General features: G+C 41.0%; 1 protein-coding gene across 2 annotated transcripts in view; it reads right to left on the bottom strand.

Moving 5' to 3' along the window:
• The window catches only part of PJA2 (praja ring finger ubiquitin ligase 2), a 68,472-nt gene extending 60,736 nt beyond the window's left edge, over positions 1–7,736 (bottom strand). Inside the window, exon 1 of one of the 2 annotated variants that reach the window (XM_004706641.3) lies at positions 7,646–7,736. The gene's annotated coding sequence lies outside the window, so the exon portion shown is untranslated. Of the gene's footprint in view, positions 1–4,219; positions 4,289–7,645 lie in introns of those variants that run through there. The other variant, XM_045285083.1, reaches the window with a different exon arrangement.
• Positions 7,737–10,747: the final 3,011 nt, after the last annotated feature.

The following is a 10,747-nucleotide window of genomic DNA, read 5'->3' as shown; positions in this document are numbered from 1 at the left end:
ACCCTGGATTCCCTGTGTTTCCAGTTCCTATCTGTACCAGTGTACATCCTCTGGTCTAGCCAGACTTGCAAGGTAGAATTCGGATCATGATAGTGGGGGCAGGAAGGAAGCATTTAGGAACCAGAGGAAAGTTGTATTTTCCTATTTCAATAAAGAAAGTAACTCCAAGTATTAAAAGTGGTATTTCAATCAGCAGTTTATTAGTGGCTTTTAGTTCTTCCAATTTTTTGGGTTTTCCAACTTTTCTTTTACATACTTAAATTCCATTTATAATCGTTCCTCCCTCTCTTCATTTTTAAATATCCTTTCAGCATCACCGAGAGCCCTGAGGGCACACTTGTTGAAACCTTAATGCTAACTAAAAGGTTAGCAGTTTGACCCCACTAGTCCTCTACAGATAAAAGATGTGGCAGTCTGCTTCACTAAAGATTTACAACCTTAGAACCCCTGTGAGAAATTTCTACTCTGTCCTATAGAGTCACTATAGGTTGGCTCCAGGTTAGAGGTTGATAGCATCATGGGTCATTTAAAACTAGGTTTCCTAGAGTAAGATACTTTTGAATTTTAGGAATAGAAGGAGATACAATGAATAATTACACTAAAATAAAAGGCACAATGAAAAAATGATCATGAACTAAAATGTACTGTCATTTCCTAATAACTGAGATAAATGCTTTCTAATAACAGAGGTAAATATTAAGAAATAAGGAATATACACACAGGACAAGATACTAGAAATATTTAACTTCTCTATTACTATTTCCAACAATATGACAGGGTCTACCGAATCCTTCCAATTTTAACTATTAAAAAAAGACTTAGTTCTAGGTTAGAGGTACGGATGGATGGTGGAGAGGGAGAGGATCAAGCAATATGCACAAACTCTATCCATCTTGTGGTTGAACCCATACTATCTGCACAAGATCCCAAATCACAAGTTCTCAGGGCATAGTGTTTGTCAGTCCCTGACAGAAGCAAAGCTAATTACTCTTTGTTAAAACTCACACTTTCAGAATTCCCATACATAAAAATTTAAAAACCATGGACACACAATGAAGTAATAAAATACATAAGGAATAAAGTTGGCAATAGTTAGCAAAACAAGAGGCAAAAGGAAATGCCTATGAAGACTTCATGTACTATTATTATCAGATATCAGAAATTTTCTTTATCATGTTAAGATTAAGCAAACTGAAAGTATGACTAACAAAGAGAATTTAAAATGACCAAGCAGATCTGAAAGACCAAATAGAACATCTATGCATGCTTTGTGTCATTAATATTAAAATTCAACACATGAGTAAGAGTACATTAGACACAGCTGAAAAAAGTATTAGCATGATAGTTGTTTTTTTAATCCAGGATATAAGTCAGAAAAACAAAATATGAATAAGTAGTTACGACATACGGAGGATAAAATGAGAAAGTAGAGCATATTTCCAACTAACATTCTAATAAAGAAAACAGAATAAAGGAGGTGATACAATTTCAATAGCTTAAAATGCAATGGCCAAAAATGCGTCACTAGGGATGCAAGAAATGTATTTATATATCTCAAACTGGACAAATAAAAATAAGATTCCCACTGGCGTGTTGTGGTGAAAATGGCAGAATACCAAGGTCAAACAGAAGACCTTAATAGTAGCTAGAGAAAATATAAAGCTGAAGACAGACTTGCCTAATAGGTAGGCAAAAATAGATACGGATAAAGCTAACCTAAACGCACTATTGTGGTTAATTATGATTCATAGTGTACCCATGGACAGAGTAGTCCTGCCCTATAGAGTTTCCAAGATGGTAAATCTTTACAGATCATACTCCCTTATCTTTCTCTCCTAAAGCTGCTAGTAGGTTAGCACCCAAGGACTTTTTTAACCATGGTATCACTAAGACTTCTTGGGAATAAAGATAGAAAATAGCCAAAGTTCTATTTAACACCATCATTTAAAAAGTAATCTTAGAAATAAACCACTGTAAGAGTTCAACTTCTATGTAGCATGTAGAAAGCTGGACTGTCATTCTCAGTCTAACAAGAAAATGCCAGATACATGACAGTCATGACTCCTCGGGAAACCATCACATTTCTAAGGTTAGCGGGGTAAACAAGGCTACACTCTAAGAAAAGATGGGTCCTTTCAGATAGAGAAGGACATGAATATGACTCACAAGACAGCACGGGAGAAGTTAAAAATATGGGATACCACACATGGAATAAAAATTAGTTAAATTGTATTTTTAAATTGCTCAAGACAAAGTATGGATTAGGATAACAGTAAGTAACTTCTAATAGATACTTCTAAGGATCTCTAAAAACAAATATTGGAGATAGGCTGGGAGGCCAATTAGAATGTCCTTAATTGGTACACATCTGGAGGAAGTGACCATCAATGAGATTAAGTCCTACCTAACCCAACTTCCCTACATAAGAACCTAAACACTACTTCCCTGCAAAAGAAAAGCCTTAATGCACAAAAAACCGCAAACACTGTCCTCCTTTGTGGTTGAAGGATGGGTTTACAACTGAAAGACAAAAAGAAAAAGGCCTGTATCACTGGAGGTAGAATAGAGTCTATGGTTCATGTTCTTATACTAACTAATACCCTTAGAGGTTCTGCCACTAAGAGAAACAGAAGAACACTTCTGCACAAAACCTGCTATCTAGGAATCTATGGATGAGGAAAATGCTAGCATATGGAGACTTTCTCAAGATCCAGGCACACAGAGAAAGATGGAATCTGAGGGTCCAACTGCCATGACACTAAGTACACGGTAATGTTAGAGGAATTTGAAGCCAACAGCAGAAACGTGTTCCATACATGCTCAGGAACCTCGGGGGGCAGCTCTCCTCTGTCTTCCAGGGGCACTATGAAGTGGATTCAATTCCTAGCAGTGAGTTTGGGTCTCTTTTTGCTTGAGTGCTCTAATGGTAACTCTAACAACAAATTTTAAACAGCCACACTGCTGATTGGCTGAGCTCAGAACAGAACCTGCTACATTAACAATCTAGCAGAAAAGAGGCAAACTTTCATGCAGGTATAAACATTATTTACCACAGCCCTAATCCATACATAATAATGCCTACGATTCAATTTAAAAATAGCAGGACAATAAAGAAAAGGAGGGGAAAAAACCTGACAAGAGACAAAACATCAACAGAACTAGATACTGAAACTATCAGAGAAGAAACCGATTACAGATAAAGCCTATAGAAGAAATGATGTAAAACACGGATAAACAGATGAAGAATTCCAAGAGATGGAAATGCAAATGCTAGGGGTTGAAAAACATAATAATAGAGCAGAAGAATGCTTTTTATCAGTATACTAGCTGAAGTGTAAGTGAACTCATTAAACATTATCCACATCAAGAAACAAATTGGTTACCAATAAAAGGAGGAACAGAGATGCTCATTATCAAATAAACTAGCATGTGTTTTAACTAAAACCCTTGAGAGAGCAGAAAAGAAATAAAAATGTATTTATACATAGAAATATATATGTATATATTAAGTATATACATATATATATATCAGAAGATAATGTTGAGACCTTTTCAAACAACCTTTAAATTCAAGAAACAGGCTCACAACTATCTCCAACTGAATTTTTACAATGTAAATTCAACGGGGAGAGGAAAGTATTCCCAAAAATTGATCTTATAAAAGCTGATTTTCCATTAAAAAATAAATGGAGCCATGTACCACCCTCTTCAGATGTATACTCTTTACATGTACCACACGAAGTTAACTCAAAATGAATGTCACACTCTGACACCAGAACCAAATCTCTAAAATTTCTACGAGGAAACAGCGGAAATGCACACGTTTCTTGGGACAAAGACCTATTAGATAGAACACAAAGGCACATTATTATTGCAAATGATCAAAACTTAAAATTCCTTCTCTTTAACAAAATTAAGAAAATGGGAAGGCAAGTTTGTGCACGTGTGTGCATCTAACAAACATCCTACACAAATATGGCAATAATTTTTACAGCTGTACAATTGTCTAAAAGTATACAATTGTATAAAAGTATGAAACAAAATATGACTTAAAAAAATAAAGGCAGAGATTTGGACACTTCACAAAGGAAGATAAAAAAAAGTAACACATAAGCACATGGGCAGATACTGAACATCTTTAATCATCCTAAAAATGGTAATTAAAATTTCAGTGTTATAGCACTACTTAGCTATTAGAAGAGTAAAAATATAAACTTACACAATATCAAGTGTTGATGGGGATACAAAGCAAACTGACACTGTCGCATGTTGTTAGTGGATATTGAAAATGGCACAACCACTTTGGAAAACTCATACAGGTATGCGTACTCCTATGATAGAAACCAACAGTTCTAGTTCTAGGTATCTGCCCAAGAAATTAAATAATATATTCACACAATAATCATAAACGAATGTTAGTAATAGCTTTATTAACAACAGCTTCAAACTGGAATCCCACACGTCATATACAGGTGAAGTGATCTAAACAATTTATGGTAAATCAGTACCCTGGACCAGTAGTTAAACGTAACAAAGATGTAGTTGATACCAAAAGTATCATGCTGAGCGAAAAAGCCAGATGTGAAAAAATTCATATTACATAATTCAACGTATATAGACTTCTCTAATAAATGAAACTAATTGACAGTGTGTGTGTGGGGGGGGTGAGGCCTGGGGCTGAGAGTGAAAGCAAATCGACTGAAAAGGGGCAGAAGGGAGCTTGAGGATGATGGAAACCGTCTGTGTCTCGACTGTGATGCTGAAAATATGTTACTCTTGATTTCAGTATCCTAGTTACACGCTCACACCATAGGCAAAACCCAATAAACCATGCACTTTAATGGGTATATATTATATGTTAATTATCCTCAGTAAAGTTGATTATTTTGAAAAGGTGGTTTAGGAAAGTTTAACCAAGGAATACTGATGATACCTACTTATACCTATCTAGAAAGATCTCTGAAAACACCTAATAAAAGTCAACCCATATTTATGGTTTTTAAAAGGTCAACATGATATGAAAAAAAATCGATCCTCCCGTAAAGCCAAAAAAAGCGCGCCATATTAACTTAATATTCGCTATTTTTCAGTTTCCATAAACATAACATGCCCTAAAACATCAGAAACACTCTCCTTAAAGTTCGAAAAGGCAAATTTCTAGTATTACTGCTATTATGCATTTATACACAGGAATGTATAAATAGCCAAAGCAATGAGAAAAGTATAATTATAAAAGCTGAAAAGGAAATCACAAAATAGATTATCTTTATAGACAAGTGCAGTGGGTTACACATTGGGCTGCTAACCAGAAGGTTTGAAGTTCAAAACCACCAGCAGCTCCTCAGGAGAAAGATGAGGCTTCCTATTCCAGTAAAGCTTTAGTCTCAGAAGTCCCAAGGGATTTCCTACACTGTCTTATAGGGTCAACTAAGAGTGGAAGTGACTGGATGTCGGTGAGTTGATCAACCCAATTAAATGATTAGAAGCATGATAAATACAGAAAATCAGAAAGCTATAATCAGAGGAAAACATTGAGAACATGTTACTGAAGTCTCTCCATCTACCACAGGAATCAAATCATTAAATAGCTAAGAATACTAATAAAAGGCATATTATATATGAGAAGGGAAAGAAAAAAAACTAGTATAAAACTTTCTCTAGGAACATAAAGATCTAACTAAAACAGAGACATACCACTTTTCACAAACTAATAAGGTTAAGTTACTTCTAAACCGATCTGAAATTTCAATACACCACCATTCAAATTCACTTTAGGATTTTTTTATTTTACAAGTTGCATCTAAAATTCATCTCTAGGAAGAAGTAGAAAGAAACTGCTATGATTACTGGTGAAGAGAAAAAGAGTATTAAGTGGGGATAAAATGTTCTCAATTTTAAAAATACGCCCTTAAAATTCCATTTCTAGGATGTAATGTTGTAGAAATAACAACCCAGAGAGAAAGTTTAATAGTTTAATAGATTGTTAATAGTTGAGACTAAAGTAAGACTAATGGAGGAGTTGTACTTTTCACCTTACATTCTTCAATACTATTTAGATTTTAAGTGTGACTTTTAAAGTTTGTGGTTAAAAACCAATCACTAGATTAAAAAGTTGATATCATAGAAAGTTTCACTGACAGCCAAAAATAGCTGCAATTAATTTAAATGAGCTGGAATTGATTTCCATGACAATGAGTTGGGGTTCTGGTTTATCGTAAAGGAATGGTTAAGTTAATGAAAGACTACTTGGCCTTTGAAACAGTTGAGCCTATATATACCAAGGAAAGAAGTTCAAGATTGGTAATTTAAGTGAAAAAGCAAGTGACACTTGACAAGTGAAAAAGCAATGTGTTTGGTGTGAACTCCCCACCGTAAGTTTTGTGTGTGTAAAACTGCATTTGTAAAAGAATTTTTAAAGATCATACTAAATTGTTAACTCTACACACTAGAGTGAGATAGAGGAGTGAAGAAAATTTGTCACATTTTATGTAACAGTTTGTTTCAAAATATCGTTTGGATTTTATACCAACGTTGCATGCCTGTAATTGAGCAAAAAAATTAAATGTATTCATATAAAAATTACATGATTTCGGAAGGCAATCCCAGAATGGAAAAAAGAGTTTAATCGTTTATTTCCGTTATCTTCCGGTGTATTTGCATATTCTTCAAATGGTAGGTGAGTCTTCAGCAAAGGTGAGTGCCATTTTAAAGAACTATAACTAACCAATATTTTGATAAAAATGGAAAAATATGAAACCTTAAAAAAAAAGTCAACTTCACAGAACCAGAACAGATAGAGCAGTGTCTATCCAGATGTATAAGAGTTTTTATTTGTTTTTAAATGCCTGAAGGCAAGTCTTCAAATAGATCATTCTGCCTCCCCTTCCTTTTCCTTCAACTTGGTCGGAGCGGCTTGAAACTCACCATTTTGAATGTGCGCAAAATGCTTATCACACAGTAAGTAATCTCAGGGAGGCCAGCTCCGAAGGTGCAGATGCCAGCCCTGACATCTCTCCAGGAGAGAAGCCCTGATGGAAGGGTGCTGGCACCGGGAGCAGAGCGATCGCTGTGGTTCGTGCAGGGCATCTCCGGGCCGAGTCCCGCTGACAGCCTGGGGAAATGGACATGCACCCACCAGGGCGACCAGGATCGCGGACGGCTTTTCGGGGGAGGGGGCTGCAGGCCTGTGGCCTAAGACGGAGGAGCGCTCTGCGGGATGGCTGGAGGTGGGCAGGGAATGCGGCTGTGGGTGTCAGTGGGGGCACGTTCACGATCAGGGGTACGTGTGGGAAGAGAGGTTGCGGGGCGGGGGTCCTTGGCCAAAGAACCAAGGACAGCAGAGCGGGCAGCAGGAATGGGCAGGTGGCGGAGCCCCTCGACCCCGGGCGATGTCATCCTCCGGGCAGCCGCCCCCGACGCAGGCTCGGCCCCAGGTCCGTGTTGGGCCAGGCCCAGGAGGCGGCGAAGGCCTCTCCCAGCCATCAACCCCACCCACCATGGCCGGCGCGGCGGCCCTGGGGCAGGCCTCGCTGCTTCGAAGAGGGGCGAAGCCAACAAATCGAGGTGCTGGGGTCGCACTTTCCTTGCCCCGACCCCCCGCACGCCCAACATCACAAGAGGACAGTTAAAAAAAAAATCCCCTCACCGAATGTGCGGCGCTCCGGAGCGAGAACAGCGCTCGATCCTCCACCCGCCACCACCGCCTTCTTCTCCGCCTCCGACTCCTCCCCCGCGGAACGCGCAGGGGCTGGCGGCGGCCGCGGCGTCGGCGGCGGCGGAAGCAGGGCTGGCGGCGGCGCGTCCCGCCCCTTGCGCCGCGGCAGATGTGAAGGAAGAGAGGAAGGAGGCTCCGCCCCTACAACAGCTCCGACCAATACGTTAGAAGGACTTTTGCAGAGGAATCTAAGCATCCAATCACAACCTGAAGAGTGGGCTCACGTCAATGGTTGGGACGTGGCATAAAAGGGGGAAAAACACGGGGGCGGTCTCGACGCCCAGCGCCCCAGTCCGCCTCTGTTAGACGTCACCGACCGCTTGGGCGCAGAGCGGAAAACCGAAGCCGACCCCGCCCCCGGGCGGACCGCCTCCTTTCCCTGCAGCGCTGCGACGTTTGGGGCGGGGGCGGGGGCGGGGCCGGGGCGCCGGCCCGGCTGGACCAGCACAGCCTTTTGTGGCTCGGCTGAGGTCAAGGGCGGGGTCTCAGGGAAAAGGAAGAAGCTGTGCCCCCTAAAGGGAGGACTGGCGTCCCTAGGCTTGTCAGAAATTACAACAGTAACCAAAAGGGACGCGTTACACTTGATCTAACCAAGCGATGATCTCCTGGCATAGTGCAAGTTCACTCGGTTGCTGTTTAGAAATGTTTGGGAGAAGAGCACAGTGCCATCTTCCCACCCACCGCAGCAACTCCCCCTGCCCCTCTGGCCCCTTTTCTGGTTAGACTGGGATAGGAACAGGGAAGTAGGAGGCCTTTCCTTGGGATTGCCAAGACTTGACCAGAGCTTCGCAAGTTGCATCTTAAGGCTGCCAAGCTGCGAAGTAACAGTTCCCATCACATGCAACCAAAATATGTATAACAGCTGTAGTTCCTGGGCACCTCGCTTAATTTGAATCCTGGTAACAGTTTCGCCAATTAGGTCAGTGATGCAAACTTGGTTTTTTGTTCTGCACATGCTCTTTTTGATCCTGAATATGCCTGCTTCTCTGATTACAGTTCCTCCCTGCTCCCATCTTGTGCCCCAGCCTCCCCTCCCCCAATGCCTGATGCCCAGGATTATTCCCTCCCCTATGAATTAAGAACACCACGTCTTGTGCAACTGTAAAATCTGCCAACGACTAGCTTTCTTTCTTGCTTTTCTATTGAGGGAAACAAACTATCCAAATTTTACTATAGAAACCTAGATCCTGAGAATTTGCTAGATACATTGTAAAACAAAATCTAATTCCCAGCCCACTTCTGTGCATAAGGACTGTCCTTACCAAAGGACCCAGTTTCCAGTGAACATGGCCTTGGCCCGTGCTGCTCTAGAAATTCTGGCCTTGCTTTCCTCCCGCTTTGAAAGAGAATCTGTACATTACTAACAATTTTCTAATCTGTTAGAATGTTTCGGATGTTGCTAAGATTGGATACACTAACCTGATGGAAGGAGCCCTGTGAGTATCCGCTGCTCCGATAACCTCAAGGTAGGAGGTGGAAATCACTAGCTGCTAGCTAGAGTAGACCGCCCAGGCTTTCCATTCCCGCAAAGATGGACACCTACGGGAACCCACACGCGCAGTTCTGCTCAGTCCAAACCGGTCATCTTGAGTCAGAATCTACTCAATGGCAGTGCGTTTGAGTTTTTGGAGAACTTGTTGGCACTCCTATTTGGTACAAATGGTTAATTACTCCCCAAAATGTCACAATTCAAACCCATTCAGAGACAGCTCCAAGACAGGGCGGGCAATCTGCTTTCCAAAGGCACAACATTGAAAACCCTTTGAAGCTCTCTGCTCTGCACACGGAGGTCGGCATGACTCAGTAGTAGTAGTTAATAACAACAGCCAGTCGGTGCGGAGTTTCCCAAATGTCAAGTTTCCGTGGTTTATCTGTGTTTACTACCTGCAAGATAGTATGATTCTTTAAATAAACAGATTTTTCTGACATTTTTAAGACGGTGATTTTATTTTATTTATTTATTTTTTAAACATTTTATTAGGGGCTCATACAACTGTTATCCCAATCCATACACACATCAATTGTGTAAAGCGTATTTGTACATCATTTCTCAAAACATTTTCTCTCCATTTAAACCCCCGACATTAGGTCCTCATTTTTCCCCTCCCTCCCCGCTCCCCCCTCCCACATGAGCCCTTGATAGTTTATAAATGGGTATTTTGTCATATCTTGCCCTGTCCGACTTCTCCCTTCATCCACTTTTCGGTTGTCTGTCCCCCAGGGAGGAGGTCACACACAGTTCCATGTAATCGGTTCCCTCTTTCCTACCCATTCTCCCTTTTCCCTCCCTGTTTTGCCACACACACCACTGGTCCTATAGGGCTCATCCATCCTGGATTCCCTGTATTTTCAGTTCCTATCTGTACCAGTGTACCTCCTCTGGTCTAGCCAGTCTTGCAAGATAGAATTCGAGTCATGGTAGTGGGAGCGGGGAGGAAACCTTTAGGAACTAGAGGAAGGTTGTATTTCTCATCATTGTTACATCGCACCCTGACTGGCTCATCTCCTCCCCGAGACCCCTCTGCAAGGGGATCTCCAGTGGCCTACTAATGGGCTTTGGATCTCCACTCCACACTCCCCCCATCATTCACTATGGTAAGATTTTTTGTTCTGATGATGCCTTACACCTGATCCCTTCGACACCTCGTGGTTGCATAGGCTGGGGTGCTTTTTCCATGTGGGCTTTGTTGCTTCTGAGCTTGATGGCCGCTTGATTACCTTCAAGCCTTTAAGACCCCAGACGCTATACTTTTTGATAGCCGGGCACCATCAGCTTTCTTCGCCACATTTGCTTATGCACCCATTTGTCTTCAGTGATCCGTTCGACACCCCATGATCACACAGGTTGATATGTTGTTCCATGTAAAACGGTGATTTTATAAAAGCACGGTAAATAGAAAGCTACCATCACTATCCCAAATTGAAAGCAACTGCAAGAAAAGTAAACAGTGTTTTAAAATTCTAGCTGAAACCTATTTCCTATTAAAGGTTCTAGAAGCTCTCTTGTTAAAAGGATGAGGCAGTGAAGTGAAA

This window comes from Echinops telfairi, unplaced genomic scaffold (assembly GCF_000313985.2).
Source record: "Echinops telfairi isolate 266 unplaced genomic scaffold, ASM31398v2 ScPeMD7_7469;HRSCAF=8507_1, whole genome shotgun sequence".
NCBI lineage: Eukaryota > Metazoa > Chordata > Mammalia > Afrosoricida > Tenrecidae > Echinops > Echinops telfairi.
This window is presented reverse-complemented; position numbering and strand designations above follow the sequence as displayed.